Source organism: Montipora foliosa, chromosome 6 (genome assembly GCF_036669935.1).
Source record: "Montipora foliosa isolate CH-2021 chromosome 6, ASM3666993v2, whole genome shotgun sequence".
Taxonomy (NCBI): Eukaryota; Metazoa; Cnidaria; class Anthozoa; order Scleractinia; family Acroporidae; genus Montipora; species Montipora foliosa.
The window spans coordinates 71680720-71700565 of NC_090874.1; the positions used below are offsets into that span (position 1 = coordinate 71680720).

The 19846-nt window shown below is 38.5% G+C and overlaps 1 long non-coding RNA gene and 1 pseudogene across 3 annotated transcripts in view; one reads left to right on the forward strand and one right to left on the reverse strand.

Moving 5' to 3' along the window:
- LOC138008342 (uncharacterized) overlaps positions 1–19846 on the reverse strand; it is a 38979-nt gene that overhangs the window by 336 nt on the left and 18797 nt on the right. For 2 of the 3 annotated variants that reach the window (XR_011124235.1, XR_011124237.1), the window contains exon 3: positions 932–1030. This is a non-coding gene — a long non-coding RNA (uncharacterized lncRNA). Of the gene's footprint in view, positions 1–931; positions 1031–8265; positions 8418–18493; positions 18587–19846 lie in introns of all 3 variants that reach the window. The other variant, XR_011124236.1, reaches the window with a different exon arrangement.
- Positions 68–17794, forward strand: LOC138008337 (histamine H2 receptor-like; annotated as a pseudogene).

Consider the following 19846-nt stretch of genomic DNA (forward strand, 5'->3'; position numbering starts at 1 on the left):
TCCATTACCCCTCGCCTTGCGTTGCGTGTTGCTAAAGTAGACACGAGAATCGACTGGGGACGAGTTAGTTTGGGATGGTGATCATTCCATGGCTGATAAAAGCAGACACGAAGAATTAAGCACGAGAAAATTGGTAAGTCAGAATTCTACGACACAAGAATTATGACAGGCTATTAACAGATCTTTGTCAGTTTACTGGTCCTAAGATATCGAGGGACAAAGTCCTTGGTATCTTTCAATATGTAGACGGATTAGGCGGTCCGAGTTTCGACCATCTTTGAAACCATCTTTTCTTTTGACTCTAATGTATTGTGCATCTCTTTTTTAGCCTAATTTTTGAAAATAGATCCAGGCTTTCGTTCCTTGGATTGTTGTCAGGGTGCGTGTTGAGAGAAACAAAACGTTGTTGGGGATGTGAACAAAGGTCAGGCATCTAATCAGTTATTTTTAGAATGGACTGTGTTCTGCTCTGGGTATACTTTAACACACAGCCCTGTTGATTCGTTTAAATTCAGTTTGATTCCTTTATTGTTCGTTTATTTTAAAAAGATGGAGGCGTCAGCATCCAAAAAATGCAATCTTTACTCACTTAACTCAACATCGTTGTTTGAAACGTGAGGATAACTGAAGTGAGCAGAGCATTTTTTTTTTCAATTCCAAAATGGATGAAGCTCGTAAATACTCAAACAAGGATTAAGGAAACTAAAAGGTGACCCGTTTGACCGAACGTTTAGGTGTCCAGAAACTCTCGTTGGAGCCGGTTTTTTCAAGTTCATCTACCAGGATTGAGACCCCCGTCGAATTTTATCCTTTTTGGTAGCAAGTCCAAGTACTACTATTTGATCAAAAACTTTCAGTTTTCTATTCATGATTTGATGTCAAAAATCTGTCGTGTTATTTTGTTTAAGAAGTATGAAAGGCTAGAACCGACCTGAAACTTTTTGAAACTCTCCCTCCATTACGAAGGCTCACCAAATCCCTCGGCCGGGTTCTTCACATGTATGTTACCGATACATAGATACACTGATGGCTGTTGAGGAGAAGAAAATAGTCAAAATATGCGTGAACGCACTCAGCTTTGAACTACGCAGAAAGACCACAACCATGGATTCTGCTCTAAAATAAAAAATAAACGAGAATAAATTGCGAAATTCGATGCAGTGAGGTGAAGTCGGCAGACAGCTGACAAGTCCATATGCAGCTAGTTAAACACCGTTCTGGCATTATAATTCAATTCAGTCACGATTGGCACGCAAAGTACTTCGCACGACGACACTAACGCGACCATAGTTGCAACCGCGTTAAATCATGACTATGTGACAATGTTAAGAGAGTACGAAAAACCGTTGATATCGTTCATAAAGTTCTCAGATGAACGACGGCCATAGTAGTAGTAGGTCTGAGCGCAAAGGGTAAGCTGCGGTGGTGGTAAGTAGCAATTATCGTCGGCTACTTATCCCAACGTGTATCAATAGTGCTTTGTTCAAACAGAAGAACGTCCGCGAATAATCAGCACCACTGTTGTGGTCTGACAGACATTAACTAATTGCTTTAATCTACTGGAGAATCGTCGGAGAAAAACAAACATTGATCCACTCGATTCAGTGATCTGTCGCGCATTAGGTTTTCAACTCAAACGGTCAACTTCCTTGATCAATTAAAACGTATTGCAACTGATTGTAATCACAAAGTATTCAAATTATCTTAACAAAAATGATACCTTCGATTAATTGGCTTAACTATTTCTTGTAGACAGATGAGTAAAACAAACTCAAGGATAACAAGGACAAAACCCGCTTTCTTAGTAGCAATAATTGACTGACCAAGTCAAAATTATGTATAAGCGTAGTAACTAACATTAACAGCAAGTTAGAGAAAATTACGGATTTCACTCAAATCCCGGTTGGAGGATTCTCTATTGGGGACTTTGTACAGCAGCCAATATGTTTGTGATGTTTGTGTATCCTTCACGAAGTAACCAGTGGAAAGTGCGTCTATCATGACCTTTTTAAGAGGTTCTCGATGATTGCTTTTGATGCATCACGTGCGGGGATTGTTGATGCCAAACTAAAACAGAGAAGGCTCAGACTTGAAGCATCGAAGCTCTCCTCCTTCGTTTCAACCGTCGCGAAATCGTTCGGCTTCATGGCAAAAATTTTTTTGTCCGCTTTGCTCAAAGAATTAACATCGTGAGTAACAGCGAATTTGGTTTGATTTTACAATCAATCGCGCAAGTGAAATTTAATGAACTCCTTTAATACTTTCTCCGGGACAACCCACAGTACCTAGTGTGACCTTCGGCCCATTTTAAACGTCGCATTTTAAATGTGCCGAATCTAATGCAAATGAGCGAAACAAATTTGATTTTTCTCCTTTGCATTACATTTGGCACATGTAAAATGCAACGTTTAAAACGGGCCTTAGCTTTAATATTTTTTTACCCAGGTCAGTTAAATGAAAATGCAAACCGGTTACCGTACTAGGGTAAAAGTGTGTAACGTGACTCCTGCTATTGACTAATTTAGATACGTTAGTAAGACCTAAAAAAAACATTTTTTTTTTAAATTGGTGTTTCCTGTCAGGGAGAGGACATGAAAGTGGTGAATCGAGAACGGAAGTTATGCGCTGGTAGCACGTAAAGCTGGGACACTCCTTGTGCTAAATTTGTCCGATGGGTTTTTCGCATTTTAACATATCCATTTTGATGTTTGCCCCAGATAAATTTTTACATATGACTTGTTACATCTATTTCCCTGCAGCCTAAGTTGCAACATCTTTCTTCCAAATTGATATAGTGTTTTTGTTCAACCGTCGTTTGGATTCGCTTATCAAAAGCCGAACAGCTGTTGGATGAGAGATCATTACGCATTGTTAAAACATGGCCTTGGTGTAGCTCGGTTCTCTTCACCGGAAGGAGAAACGGGGACACGGAAACATTTTCAAACAATTGTGTGACGTCACACTCTTTGTGGAAGTAAATTTATAGTAATTTTCAATGGGATTGCTTTCTTCTTCCACAGGATGTATTTAAACCTCTTATAAACTTACCTCACAAATTGTTATTCAAAACAGACTTGCCCCCACCACTCATCACCCTTGCTAAAATGTGTACATTTAATTATCGAGTGTTAAGTTTCATTGAGACATGGGTGCATAGTTCACTTATGTTAATTAGCCTTTTCAATCGTCACGTTTGCGAAATGAATTTTGACGGCCAAAATTATTGAATTGCACACTAGGAAGAAACACCTGAAGAAATCACGCAAGCCTGCAATGTTTTAGCAAGTGATTACCTTGGAGACAACACACAAGGAGTTTGTTTGAGGAAGTAAAGGATTACTAGGCCACAATTATGGATAAAATGGTGACTATCTGGTAAGTAATTTGTAACTGATCGTAAAGCTTTAATTTTTGAGGTCACACATACGTTTGGGTTTGGACAATACATCTCCTTATGTTTACGTTGTATTTGACACATTAATTTCAATCAATGAAAGCTGTAAATCTTTGAATTCTAGGGCGACCTGAGATATATTCGAGAAAATCTCTGCTGTTCTTAAAATTTATGCCTTAGAGCTATCTTAGACACGAGACACAGTACGATGAAATTTACATTTAACTCCCGTTTCAGACCGCTTATTCGCAAATAGCATTCAAGAGCGTATCTCTGTGTTATACAAATCTCAATTTTGCGACTCAATTTAGCATCAAAATCGAAAGAATTCGGCAAAATGCTTGCGCAATATTCCTTGCTGTTATAAACCAGATCAGTGTCGGATATATCGTAGTTTTAGACAATTTGCTAACCTGCAATTCACAAACTGAACAAAATATGAATAAACAATTTTTTACGTGTGGATTTACAATTAACTACGGTTACGATAACGAAAATGATCTAAAGCAAACCTGAATACCACGCAAATAGCTAGTAAAGTATTAAATTCAGTTAGCTCTCACATTGTTCACGGTTGAAACGACTTGAAAAATTTCGGTAAAGTTCACCCTCAATGGGCTGTTTGTGTGGTCACTTAAACAATAGGAAAGGAGTATTTAATTAGGTTTATCAGTAATTTAGCATTTTCAATAAACTGTTATTTGATCGGAGGTTTTTATTTTAAACGTACACTGTGTTGAAAATTAGAAGATTAAAGTCTAATGCATTGGCGTTGTCACAAACTTCAAGTGTTTATAAATGTGGTCATACTCGGGTCACGGGCAAGCTTGTTGTTTTCTCTCACGATTTTAGCCGTACGCGTCTTGTTAATCCTGATAAATCGTTTGAAGATGAGGAATAATAAAGTTATTCGCGCAACTTTTATGAAGAACATACGCTTCAGAGAGTTTGGAGGAGGCAATGAGTGGAAACATGATCAGTTGGAATGATTTAGAATATTAGGCACGTCTGCTAGTCGACCGCGAGAAGACAGGCACGAGAAAAAATGGCCGCGTGAAATCTGGATTCAAGGACACCGAGCGGCCATTTTTTCTCGTTCCTGTTTCCTCCTCTTTTTCGACTAACTTACGCGCCGGCGAAAGAGGGACTGCACGTCGTCTACGTCTTAAGTCGTGACTGTTTCATGTTCGAATAGTTTTTTTTTTCGAGAATTCATTCAACAATTTGAAATTGCGTACAGGTGCACTAGAAAATAAACCTTCTTCAGTTTTCCGTTGTTGTTTTAATTATCACGATCAACAGACGACCGTTTGGCTCAGTTGGTTGAGAACCACCGGGCGGGAGGTCGCAGGATTAAAACTTCGGCCAGTCCGCCAACACTCAAGGTCTTTAAATAACTGAGGAGAAAGTGCTGTCTTTGTAATGACATCTGCCACAAGTGGTTAGACTTTCGAGTCTTCTCAGATAGGGATGATAAACCGTATATGGGCCCGTCCAACATAACTTGTGTGGGACGTTCAAGAACCCACACACTGTACGAGAAGAGTAGGGAAGTGGTTGTCTCACAACCGGTACGGTGGTGGTGGTTTGTCTTGGTGGTAGATTTCGTGCGGAGCAAATCATATGTTCATTCTTGTCGGATTCCTGTTGAGTTCTCTTACGGTGTAAATTAATCGTCCTACTGTAGTAAAGGATTGAAACCTAGCATCGTCAAGCGCTAAGGTTAACATTCATAAAAGCCTTGTGGTTTCTTGAAGTCTCGCAGTCAAATATATTTCTCATGTGTTTGCTATTTATTTATTTCTGCATTTAAATTTTCTTTAACTTAATGTGTATATGTGATTATTTATTTTGCCAATGTGAAATGGATGCGTGTCATAAGAGCTCATTAGCTGTCGAAGTTAGAATATTTAAGTGGCTCTATACTATTACTTATTGTGCGTTTGTTTACTATATCGGTTGCATGTAATATACTCTTTTTCTACTAACCTTAACGTTCAGACTAAAATAAACCAAAATTTTAAGAACATACTAAGAACAAACCAAAACTGAGACTCAGTTTAGAACGCCTTAATTTTGCTCATTTGCCGTGTTTTGGTTTTGTTGGTATTATAAATAAGGGTAAGAGAAATGTAAAACTGTAGTCTAACAGTACTATTAACTCAAATACTTAAAGACGCTTTTTTTAAAACATTAACAATGTGGTTTTCTTCAGTATTGCAAGATACAATAAAGAACAACTCTGTTTCTGGTGAAATCGTAACTTGTACAAAATTCTCGAATCTGATTGGTTATGAACAGCCCTGGACAGTTTGTAATTGGACAGTTGCACGCGTCATCTAGCGCGCTCTAGTTATACTTGAATTATTGATCTTTTTCCAGAACTATTAAAAAAAAAAAAAGTTAAGAAAAAATTAGCAGGTTAAGGTATAAAAATTTTGTAACAGTCATCTTCTCGTATTTTGGAATAGTTACGATTAACTGATATCAGGATTCAGGAAGTAATCGCGCGAGAATTTTTAAATAGTCATCGCGCGAAATCACTCGCCCGATTGGTCCCTGGATTGTTCTCCTCTCGGTCCCATTGCCATTACAAAATCGCAAAAAATAAAGGCGTTTCAGGTTCAGCCCTAAAATTAGAAGTTCTTATAGAAAAGGAGTGTATGCATGCAATACCGATTTATAAAACACAAACAGACGTTCCATGAAATCTCATGTATATTGACTATGCATCAGCTCAAAGTTGCGGGGGTTTAATTTGAGTATATCTGTAGACGACAAAGTTATTAAGGTTAAGGTTAGGTCTTGCGATTCGTGACAGTTTTCGTGTGTTCAGTAAACCTCTTAAAAAGTTGAAATCCAATTATTTCATTCAATGTAAACAACAACTTTCACCCGTTTTTGACATTTTCAACAATCCACACTCACTCGCTTTCAAAACTGAGTGTCTTCGCCGTTTTGGAAGTCTCTGGTTTTCAAAACTCCGCTTTTGAAACCAATTTTTCGAGTATTTGTTTCCGATGGCGTTTTCAGCCGTTGTAGTGTGGATGATTTATAGGCTAAAACGTATCACAAAACTTACACATTTTCAAGCGACATAAGTCAGCGTGGACGAGGCTCAGTTCCATTGAGAGAATGCAAGAACCTTGAGGCTGAGCGTTTTCTTCTTTTGCGATTTGAACCTGCAAACGTTCTTAACGTGTCCTTAAGGTTGTGTGGTATACTAAGTTCGACTACAACCTGAGTTGTTGTTCAGTGTTTCATGCAATCAGAAAACAACATTTGACTTGGTTAACAGTCCCGTTAGACTACAGTTTTACATTTCTTTTAGCTTTATTTATACTATTTACAATAGCAAAAACATAGATGAGCGAGATGACAGAAATAAAGACGTTCTTATAACTAACTCTCAAAGAAACAATCTCAAGCTAGGTATGTTGGGAAAGGAACTTCTTTTATATAAGTTTTATAGTCTTCTAGTGCTGGAGCACTAATTGGGGACACTGCAAACTGAAATCAACAATTAATACAAATCAAATCAAATGTTGATTTGTTTTTTTTAGGAGAGGGGAAAACCGGAGTACCCGGAGAAAAACCTCTCGGTACAGAGTAGAAAACCATCAAACTCAACCCACATATGACGCCAAATCTGGGAATCGAACCCGGCCACATTGGTGGGAGGCGAGTGCTCTCACCACTGCGCCATCCCTGCACGTGTTCTTAGTGTGTTTTTGAACTCTGTTGTTTAATCTCAACGTGAACGTTGTTATAAAAACAGAAACTTAAGAGCGTGTATACCAATCTCGCTACTCCATGCGCATTGCATTGTATTTTCAAGTTCTCCTGGAATATTTTTTTCTAAACATTATTATTCCCTGCCAATGCAGAATATTAAGGAACAGTAAGTTTGTTCTGCAAATGGTTTGTTTGTATATGGAAGCCTGCAGAAGATCAATTTTCTTCTTGTACCGTACGTGTTGCGACTACAATTACTGCTTAACGCACTAACATAGTTACCTGTAACAAATTGGTAGTAACTTAATATTGCGAACGCATTAGACAAAGTGAGGGTAATTTTGATCTTAATCTATTCCTTTTTAGGAACATTTCGTGTAATTGCACTATATAGAGGCCCAGAGAAGTTAGAGCAGAAAGTTGTTAAGATACAGCACAATTTGAAGAGGTGTTTATTCGACGAACCTTAAGTAATTTATTTAAAGGTCGAAAATTCCGAGAAGGCTGTGCCCCTTTTATCCTCCGTTTACCGTCGAATGCATTTCCCAATTTTGGGTCGGTCGGAGTAAAAATAACGAAAAAAAAGGATGGAATCCCAAGCAAAATAAATAAAAGAGACAGTTTTGAGGGGCCGAAAGATTCAAGTGGCAGGGGGCAGAAAGGAGTGAGAGAGTTGGTGTTGACATATTTTCCTCCCACGCAGACAGAAAGCCTCTTCTGTAGAAGACGGCTGTCACGTTTACTCTAGGGTTGAAGTTCAAACTGGACATCTATCCGGGAAAAACGGATGTTTATATTTCAGATTAAAAGCTACCTTTTGTTTTTTTTTAACTAAAAAATTCGGTCGGTAGGACGACAGTCAACGGAGAAATAAAGGGAACAGCCTAAGAGTAGAGCGGTTAGCGGAATGTTTTGTTTTGACAATTCAACAATTAATCTGAGAACTTACGTCTTAATAACCAATCCCCCGCTATGATAGGTCAAGTAAACATAAAACGCTAATGTCCTAGCAATCTAACTCATTTTGCTTCAAGGAGGATTCCTGTCCACACAAAAGAAAAAAAAAACAAAGGACAAAGGTAGATATCTTCACTGAGCTTTTTGGTAGTGTGAAAGTCTTTAAAAAATTGACTTACCAATTCTCTTCCGAATTAATCTCGTGATCTCATGGAGCTAGTAGGGGCCGTTTCTCGAACGTTTCGTTAACATGCCGGGCCCGAAAAGCCAATTGTGGAAATACAATCTGCCCATTTTAGAAAGCTGGTCTTTCAACAGTTTTAGGCAAGACCTGAAGAAACAAAATATAATTGCAAAAAGTTTAATTACTCAAAATCGCCTGGGTTTAAAGGTTGGGAGAGATATGAGGTCCCCGAAAAATGGCCGAAAAGTTTCGGGACTCTCGATAAACGGAACCATGGTCACTCAGGAACCAGTTCTGAAGAGAAGGTGAATCTGGAATGGAACTCGCATTTGCGGAAGATTCGCCGTGACGAATAGCTGCTTTCGTCTGCTTGCGAAAAAAAATAAGATGCACCTCTAAAGAAATAGTATAAGCGGGCAAAATGTGGGAGAACTTAAACAAAGCCTTTGGACATTTTAAGAAAATCACGTTTCCTATGTTGTCGGAAGATCGATATATTGTTAGATAACAACATAAAGCGGAATTTGGTTCAATTTTCAGGTGAGTGTTGATAATAACTTCGCGATTGCCTTGATTCTTTAACCATTTGTTTACTGGCTTTTAAATTTCGCGACATATTCACATTGTCAAAGAGAAAAGCGGCGAAACCGGGGCTTCCCGTTATTGTTTACTCTATGGTTGATCCGGCAGATTTCTTGTGTATTTCGTGATTGGCCAATTCTACGAAATCCACTTAATTCTACCAAGACAAAACAACGTCATAGAAACGTGAAACTCAATCATGGCGTCAATCGTTCAATTATTAAAATAATAAGAAAAAAGATACTGTTTGTCTAAGGAAGTTCTGTCTCGTCTTAACTGGTAAGAACAAAGATTGCACACCTTTCCTTTTCCAAAGACACGATATCTTTAATTTGCAATGCTCGGTGTTCAGTCTTGTCCGACCTTGTATCTCAGTGTTCCAATTCGGGAGTCTTACGTTCAACTCCCACCCGGTCTGGTCAGAGTTTTTCTCTGCCCTTGTGTCGGCCCGTTTCCGTTACTAGGGCTAACAATTAGAAACTTAACATAACATGAGTATAAATAGCACTGTGAGTTACACTTTTATAGTTAATTCTGTTAAAATGTGAGTTCTACAAGGCCAACGTTTCGCTAAATGTAAACGGCTGACCACTGGTTATGGGCTGTGTGCATGCGCGAGAAGGCCTCTATAGTGCTTCTGATACTGTTTACAGAAAACCGCTCGTAAACAGTAATTAAGCAATCTGATGATAGAGATCAGATCAAATCCGAATGATTGATCTAGGAACGACTTACCGTTCCAAGTTGATTGATGCAATAGTTATAGAAATGATCAAAGTGAATTGAGGATATATGAAATGTGAAATGAACACGAAATGAAAGTTAGAAAGACCATCAAAATTAGGTAAGCAAAGCAAGCCTGAATTTTTAATCCGCGGGATTCGGGATTCGGGATTATTTGAGGTTTGCTTCCAACTGGTGATCTTCATAATTAAGATGGTAACTTTGTACTTGTCATGTTGAAGCATGTTTGAGATTGTGATTTTTTTTTGTGTGTAGTCTCACTTGCATGGTCGGAGTCTCCGAAGTCTGAATATAATCCTGGCGGTTGGAACATATAGATTACAGAGACGGACGACCGTTATCACTGAACGAGAAACGATCTCTTTTGGTTTGATTTGAACCGCAATAACATCACCCGGCAATTTATTGAAAACAAAATTCACAAAGAATACAGATGTCTACCCACAAATAGCTACACTAGTCTAATCATGGCAGGTAGGTAAGACAGAAAGAATAAAAAATAATTGCAATGTATTTGAATATTAGTGCACTTTCTTTACGACTACTTAGTACATCATTCTCGTAAATATGTCAATTGGCTATGTTTTCATCCTCCGTTCACAAAAATACTGTAACACAATGGGGAAGTTGGTTATATTTGGCAATACGTGCGTCATTTTACATGCAGATAAAGTATCTACAATCAGTGACACATTTTTGGTACACTGACGGAATTAACCGAGCATCCCTCCCTCTCCCACCTTTCAATGTTGTTTAGTAGCTAAAACGCACTGAACAGTTAGTTTGGGTGCATTGCGCTATCCAACATTGCACGGGTAAGGGGGGATGTTCCAACGACTTATGACTGTGATTGTAGCTACGAGAAAGGTAGAAGTAATGTGCTATGTTACTCGATTCCCTGTGAGCAAGTTTTGGAATATTTTCCAGAAAAGGCAACTCTCTACAATGCCAGAAAAAGTGAGCTAAAGATTTTTTTTCATTCGGCTTACAGAAACTACAATCAGTCTCATCACGGTTTTGAGCCCAGTATTGTGTAGGTAACCGTTTGTTGTCATCCTTCTATGAAGTAGTTTAAAATGAAAAATAATGAGTTTGGAGGCTTTGTGACAGGAAGGAGTCTGTATCCCAATTACACTCTTCAGTGTATTTGTTTTATAAGAACCTGTTTTATTCGGACCTTCAGGCTGAGATACAGACGTGACATACGCAGCCTGGGAGTCTTTATCAGTTTTCCTTATTTGTTTGTTTGTTTTTTCCTTTTTCAGTAGTATAAAAAAAGGCAGACGAAATGTAAAACTGTAGTCTAACAGGACAATTAACTGAAACACTGTTATATATATTTATATATAACATTGGTCATGAGGTTTTCTTATTGAAGAACCACGTAAACTTGGTAGTCGAACTTAGTATACCACACAACGTTAATCAAGATCCTGTTAAGAACGTTTTCCCCCGCAAATTCTTCCAGAGCACAAGGCAGCGATATTTGAACAACATATACTGGACAAGGTCCATTTGCTGTGGCTACTCAGATTAAGGAAAGTGTGCTTAACTTTAAACTGATGAGTGTGTTTCATATAGGCTTATTTGGCTTACTGGCTTGAAGAAATTCATCGGTGGAATTGTCATTTGGGTTCATGCAATTGTATCTGATAGGATGTCTTTTTTCCGTGAGAGTTTTCTTGGGAACAAAATATGGTGCTGCACAAATAACAGGAAGTATGCTACGTTCTGTGCTGTACATAACACATTATGAAATTCGTTAGTTCATTATCGTATCTTATTTTTTAGCTTTTTTTTAGCGCGAACTTTTTTTAACTCGAACACTTTTACTTCTCAACTAATTTTCATAAAATTATTTGTTGTTATTATTTGTTGTTGCTAACAAGCTCCAATTGATTCGAGTATAAATAAAGTTATGTATGTATGTATGTATATCAGTCTTTGAAATTTTATCAAAAACGTTAGCTGTTGAGGGTAGGAGTTCTCGGCTTAGTTAGTTTTAAAACGGTTATCTTTTACTGCGAGTTAGGGTTTATAGTCTGCGGTCGGCAAGTGTCAGACACTGCATTCCAGGTAAGAGATTTGCAAGCATTGTAAATTTAAGCATAGACCCATATCACTCAATGTCCAAACAAAAGATTTTGCCCGTCGAACCTCTCATTCAGTGTGAGGCTGGACGGGCAAAGACAATGCAAAGACAAAGCCTTTATTCCCCACGGACTCCAAAATGGCCGCAGAGGGATAAAGGTGAACAGAGGACGTTTTCCGTGTTTCCATGGCCTCATCTAAAGACGAGGGGGAAATGGGAGAATTCGAGACAGTTATCCAAACCCCGGGAGAAGCAGTCGCTTTTCAATTCCTCTACTTCTCTGTAGAAATCGATTTTATTTAGCAATTGTGTTGGCGTGAATCTGCCATATGCTCTGGTGTCGTATTGCACATTTGTGAATAAATCAAAGTTTTGACCGAAAGTGACCAGAGGTGAATAATCAAATATTCATTTATAAATTATTCTGAGGAATTGGCTTCAATATTACTTACGTACTCACGTGGATTAAGGAGTTGGCAGCAAGTTCTGGTAAGTATACCGAAAGCTCTTGAGAAATATGAAATGTCTGTGAGTAGTGTTGTGTAGAGGGGGTGGGCATATGTGGTAATCAATGGGGATAGGAGGAAGGGTGGGGTAGGAGAGAGGTACTGGAGATGATCTGGGAAGGGTAGGCGAGTAGAAGGGAGGGAAATATGTTAAAACTACACTGGGTGCCAGAGGTTTTTCTTGCGCAGTTTCCGGTGTCGATCATTTCTCTTTTGCCGCTCGTGCCGTCGGCCTTCTGCCACCGAAGCGAAACGAAGAATTTCCATCTGCCGCGCGCGAGTAGCCTCTGGTACCAGGGTACAAAGAAACAAACAAATGAGCAAATTAAAGACGTTTTTAACTGACTCTGAGCCTGGGTATGTTCTTCGTTTGTTCCTAAGTTTGCAGGTTAATCTCAGCGTTCATATAAGAAAGGTTCTTATAAAATAAGGGTATCATGGATTTACGGATTTTTAGTCCCTTTGTCATAGTGGGCGTTTCTTGCAGTTGATATCTGTTGAAACTTTATATTGGTTATTTTTATCCATGTAACCAAAAAAGAGTAACGTCTTGAGCAAATCTTTCACACTTTACTTGATTTTGAAGTAGTTTCGAAATTCTATTTGTCAAAACGAAAATGGCGTTTATTCCTTTTTCATACTTTTCGATAAATATTTCTTATCAGAGATTGCAGTTCACGGCATTAAGATAAACGACAGCAGATTGAGAAAATGTTAAGATGTTAAATAAAGTTCTTCAATTTCTGTTTAATTTGTTGTCCAGAGTAATTTTTTAGAAATTATTTCCTCGTTTTTTTGCTCCAATCCAGTGCATATAACCATAAGAAAAAAAAATTGTGCAGACACTGAAGTTGGCAAATAGTATATTCATTATCCTGACGGAAATATAAAAGACAACCATTTTAAAATTAAATGGGAATCAACTTGGAAGTAGCAAGTCGTTTAACATAAGAGCATTGCTTTGTTTGGGAAAAAGGAAAACGAAAGGAGCATCGGCGGTTTTCCTTTGCATGTTACGTCGAACAATAGCAACTTTTCATTTTACATCTAGTATTGCTTTTTCGAGGACTGCTTTTGAGGGTGGAAAAAGCAGCTTTGGCTTGCTTGTTCTCACCTTGAGCTGCCCCAAAGTTTCCATTGAGGCTAATGTTCTTTTAAGATTCTAAGTCGATCAACTTCGATCTGGCACTTTCCAATGAAAGTTTCAACAACATCCTAGTTTGCATTTACTCAGCTATTTTTAACTAATTAACCTGTCATCCCAATCTTACTCTGGATCTACAGTTGTTCGTCCTAAGCTTGTATTTTGAAGTTCACCTCAGTTCTTGTGGACAAGTTTACGTACGAGCTTATAAGAAAGTAATTATAAACAAACAAGCGATGATTTTAAAACACGCATCTCAGCTTTTCGCTATGTTTGTATTTATGCTTCTTTGTTTTAAATAATCGATACGCCCTTGTTTTAAATAATCGATTCGCCCTTGCAGAAGCATGCATTAATTGAAACTCTGACATCAATAAGTTTTTTTGTACTCAGTTGTTAGACAGTTTAGGCAGTTGTAAAGCCATAATAAACCTGTCTCTAGAACCGAGATCGGAGAAGCTTTTACTTTAGAAGTAGTCTTATTGATTAGAAATATTATGATTTTGATTATTAGAACTCATTGTTATCTGAATTACTATCCAGATAATATCAGATCTGTAATCTTTATTTTACTTTTTGTCATTGTATAAAGTATTTTGTAAGGCGTATTTGAAAACGTATGTTGAATTTGCGAGGAAGAAATGTAATATTATTATTATTATTATTATTATTATTATTATTATTATTATTATTATTATTATTATTATTATTATTATTATTAAACTGTTACGGGGGAATGCAGAAATGTCGACTTAAGTAGCTTGTGTGCATGATCAAAACTTGAAATCGCCGCATCATAGAATCTTAGGGAACAGATACACGACTCGGTTGGCAGTTGCGGATCGCAGGTTAGTAGTGAATTTTTCAATGAATGCGTTATTAACAAGCTCTGAACGAGTTTTGCTGTATCATTTACATAAACAGAAGACGTGGTATGTTCACATCACCAATATGTCTTGGCCTGACTGATATATTTTCGCTGCATGGGTGTATGCCTTTTTTCAACTATGGAGCCCTGAATGTATCTGTGCATTTGTGTCTTTTTACTGTGCGGCCGGTCTCTTCGCCGGCTGTGTCGACATAGGGAACTTATTAGGACAGGATCGACAGTGACAGATGGAAAGCTTGAAGACAACCCACTCTCAGCACAAGAGTGGCAACTTAACATGAGAATTCCTCTTTAAAGAATTTAATCCTTGTATTTTATTTAAAGCCGCCTCAAGGCTCTTAACTGCAGTGTTTAATTTTCGGATCTAAAGTTGTCACTGTTTCAGCTGGCGGAACATTACCCAGACAACTTAATATATCAATTGCCTGATTAAATGCAAGGAAACTATACCCACTGTGCTAAGAATGGGAAAAATAGATATTTCATTAGACGTTCAACTTGCTACATCTCACGACTTGAGAATAAACTTTTTATGGCCTAAAAAGCAATCGGACGACCCAATCGAATGCATGGGAAAGCATTCCTAATAGAAGCTACGTGAACGTTTTTAATCATCTTTGAATTTTCTTCCGCTTATTTTACATATTGAGATAGTTCAATTAAAAATGAAGACTTCTTGTCACAATAATAAGAAATGAACGCTCTAAATTTCAAGCTCAAAAAGTGGTAGGCGGTTTTTCAAAGCCGACTCTCTTATACAAGCCTAGATTTCGTGGAAACAAACGCATAAAAAAATTAACATTATTATACTTTGTGAAAACAAATTATGATGCGGACGCGAGTAAGCTAAAACCATTATTTAAACGCAAGAAAGTTCAGTTTTGAGTGCGATGTGACAACCAATTTACGGATTTCTCATCCTTCAAGGATCAGTCATTTCAAATGAAAATGATTTACGAGAAGCATACTTAAATTATCGCCTGAAGTCAATGTACTAGGTAATTCGGGTAGTTTTTGTTGTTCAAAGGATTCTCATTCTAGATTTCATGATGTTCATATTATCATTTGATGTTTGGCAGCTGCCTACTAAAATGGCCCCAATCTTTTAGTCGCGCTGTTAAAATCGAAGTGACAATGAAAAGCGATGTTCGCTTTCGAAAAATGTGTCGCTCCCCTGGAAATCACTTAATAAAAGCGTCTTAATAATTGAAAATAACAGGTTCTTAGCGAACAGCACGGTGCATTTCATAAACCTGATTCTTACGGAGGAGGAGATCTTTACTATGACAGGGTAGATTTGTTTTCAAACAAAAAAATTCATTTTGTAAGGTGAGCTTGTTGAGCTAAACAGTCTCCCAAAACACTCGAAGGTCTTCTCCCCTCTTTCTCCTCTTACGTGAGTAAATTGGAAGGGTAACCTCGATGTTTATTTGCGTTGCCCAAAATTGAATTTAAGTTATTAAATGACAACACCGTGGACAAATTTTACGCAAGATGTTTTTCCTAATATGATTCACGAAATTTCACAAAACGTTTCCGCAGATTCTGGCTTCCCACTTATCATCTGTTGGGCTATAAGAAAGTGCCTCGACGCATAATAGAAACCCATGTAAATGCAATATTATTCTGGAAGGAAATCAATACAGCTAATTATTTAAATCGGCTCTAAAATCGGAGCAAAAAAGTAAACTTGGATTGGCAGAATTTGTCACGATTCGTGCAAACCTCTCCATCTCAGTGAAAACAAACCGCATTTGTTTTTGTTTCATTGTTAACATATGTTGCGATATATTGTTTTCTATTCTTTCAGAGTTATAAGTGGGATTCTGTCTAGAATGATATCAACACCAAACGCAGACGCAATTACTTTGGAATGGAAGAGTTAAAGCCGATGCCCAGAGTATAAAAAGATTTCCCACCGTGAAATATAAAAATCTTTGTTGACCTCAAGTGGAAATACAGCTACAAGATAAGCATAACTTATTTGATTGCCGGAAAATAATTGCGAAACCCACAACAAACAAAATTGTGCCGAAGACGACGATCACACTCGAATCCCGGTGTAATTTACAGAAGTAACCATTATGGAGCCCCTGGAAGTGGTTGTATTGCTGAGTATCTTCTCTGTGAGCGCGATTGTGACGAACGCTCTAGTTTGCACGTTGGTTTCAAGGTCAATCAATGAGAAATTACACCAACGGGTTTGTAGTATCCTTGGCGATATCGGACATCTTGACAGGTGCAGCGTTTCTTCTGCAATACAACATCATACTTCAGAGATGGTCACAGGCAGCGCTCAATGTCTTGTACGCCAGTGTTTCTTTGTTGGAGCTTCAAACCTTTGTGCCGTGACCTATGACAGATATTTGGCGATAATGCACCCTTTTGCCTACTCACAAACCATCAGGAGAGCTTTCCAAATCCTTGTACCAGGTATATGGATTTGTCAATAGGGATCGCATGCATACCCCTTGCATGGTTTGAAGATAATACGATCGATGTCGTTCTAAAGACACGGATCTACAATTGCTTCGTCCTGGTCATTTATATTGCTTTACCGTGCGTTTTAATAGTCTTCGCGAATTTCAGGATTTTTCGATTGGTTCGGCAATGCGTCCGCCGGGAAAGACAACTAAGTGTTTCATATGCATCGCAGTCAGATAAATCATTTCAGAACCGAATGGAACACGGAAAGTATCATCGGAAGCCAAAGTGGCAAGGGTATTCGCTATTGCTTCCTTCATGTTCGTGTTATGCTACTTTCCGACCCTGTATTACACTGTTGCAGTCTCTTTCAATCACAGGGAGGTTGTTCCGAACTCATGACTCAGCTCTCGCCCTTCTGTGTTGTGTTAGGGTCACTTGTAAACCCAATACTTTACTCGTTCATGAAACTGATTTCCGGCTCGCAATTCATAAAATTTTGAGTAGAAAACGAGCTTTTTTAAATAGTGAGAGAAGATCACAGAGGTCAGCTTCAGTACCAAGCAATGGTGACTCCCTCAACATTCCCTTTTTAAAGAAAAACAATGCACAATCGCAGATGAACAATGGCGAGATTCACGAAGATAATCATCCTTTTGAGAGTAGGGTATGATCTCAAAGTTCATTGAAAATATAACTGCACATTGGCCCACGAATTAAAAAAACAGCAGAACTTGAAAAACGAAAGTAATTAACACCACGAGTTCCTGTCAAAATGAACACGCGAGATGAATGTTGAGTGGTAACAAAAATTATGAAAACTTCTATTCACCATGCAATACAGTGAAGTCGGAATTTGAAAGGGAACAATCTCGACAAGAGAAAAAATAAGATAATGGAGAAGATATACAACTAACAGGGCTTATCACGAACTGGGGGACGTTTATTTTTTTGCGCCATTTATTGGCTGTATCATTTCCGAACTCTTTCGTATTGTCCCAAACCCCCCCCCCCCCCTCCCCCCCAACAACTAAGTAGCACGTATATTGTTGAGAGGTTTGGTTGTGTAGTTCTTGATCGCAAGTCCTAGACGAATTTCGCCCATTTGCCTCACGCCGTATTTTATACAAAGTAAGGGTGAAAGGACGAGAAGAAAATATCCAGAGTACTTCAGATCTTCCATAACGACTTTTTTAGCACTTCGTTCTTTCAGAGTTGTAATTATTTATGGGCTGTTAAATGCTGTTTAGAAACACGTGAAAAAATGTTTAGAAATCACTCTATCTTTATCAAACGTATCAAATACGAACGCATATTAAGCGAAGATTTTAATAAAATTAAGAGTAATGATATTGAACTTAAGTGTCAAGTCTTTTAGCGCTGGGGCAATAGTTGGGTACATTGTACGTCGAAATCAAATCAAAAATTGGTTTTTGAGGAGAAGGGAAAACTAGGATTACCCGAGAAAAACCTCTCAGAGCAGATAGAGAACCAAAAATACTCAACCAACATATGACGCCGAGTCTGGGAAACGGACGCGAGCCACGTTGGTGCGAGGCGAGTGCTCTCACCACTGTGCCAGCGCTCATGGCTCCTTATTAACATTAGATGATCGTAAAAGCATATTTTAGAATTGCTTGCGCGAGAAAATCTGGTAACTTCTTTATGGAGTGAAGGTGAGGATTACGGAAGAAACATACAGTAAGACGCTTCTTTTAGAAAAGGAGTGACTGTAAGTAGATATCGTGTGATCTCTGTGTGTAAAAATAATTCAAAAGGAAGGACAGACCTTAACGTTTTCGAGTTCGCGAGCGAAGGGAAGTTAAGAAGAAAAGGAGTTACCTTTTGCGGTCGTACTGGTAAAGAGTTTGAATCCGTCAATTGCATGATATATGTTCCGAACGTTCGAGACCGAACTCATCTTGAAGACTCTGTCTGGAATTAAAAAGATAGTAAAAGGGACAGTTCCAGCTATACTCAAATCATCCTTAAGCTGCTGCAAGTCCTAGCAAAAGCCCATGAGTAGGAGCGAGCAACTCCCATATATTCCTGTCACGGCTTTTTCACAGACCAATTTATTTTTAGATTTTTATTTTCCGTGAATGAGACTCCCGCAGGAGCCCTATGACCAATCAACTAACTGGAGTCATAGGGTCACCGAACCGGAACTGCCTTTGTGTTTTGAGTGTCTTAAAACATAGATTCGCTCTGTAAAATGCCGTGACATAGACTAAAGTATGGGAGTTGCTCGCTCCTACTCATGGGTCCTGGTCACAGGACGTCTCGTCAACGACAAAACCAGAAGCCCATGCAAACACGGATAAATGTACGAAGTAAATGACAGTGAACGGGAAGACAAAGACTACAGAGTCCCATTACACAAGAGTAAAATCTAGGTGTCATGCTGTTTTCACATCAGCGTCTACCCTGGGTGCCAGAGGACTTTTTTTCAAGGGCGGCGATTACAATCAAACGGTCGAGGACGAACCGGGCCAAAAAAAAAAAATGCCTTTGGTCGCACGACCCCAGAACCTCAGGTTCATGCGAAGAGGACATTGCAGGATTTTCTCCTCAAAACCAGTTTTGGCACTAGACGCCTGAGACTGCTCCGACGGGACGCAATGAAAACTCATCATTTACAAAATTCAGAAAGTTGCGATACTGTAAAACGATTTGGCTATTCATTTCAACAGCTTTAATACTTTTTTCGGAGCAATTTTAACGATGTTGTATTGATTTTAGGTGGAGTAAGCTTGATTGTTATTTGATGTTGAAATTCTCCTCCCTCAGAAGAAACATTCTTGGTGAACGTGTTTTTTAAAACAGGATACTGTAATAGCACAAGAGCCAGAATGGAAAGACTTCGAAAATGCGTGACGAAACTTTTGTCTGTCCTTACCATTTTTCATCCATAACTCCCTCCGGTTCCCAGACACGTGACAAAAAAATGTTGACGAGTTCAACAGTTAATTCCCCACACCGCTCTCAAACGAGCTTGGGTATCCGGCTCTCATGCGCGAATCGACAATAAAATATAGTTAACTACAAGTAACAATGAATCTTTTCACGTTATCAAAGCCGTTATTGGTGTGCGTGAAGGGGTCCCTGAGGCAGAACACGGACCATCGAAAACAGTTTGGAGGCACCTGTGTAGGGGTTTTAGGGTATAAGGGATAAATGGCAAAATAATTTTAG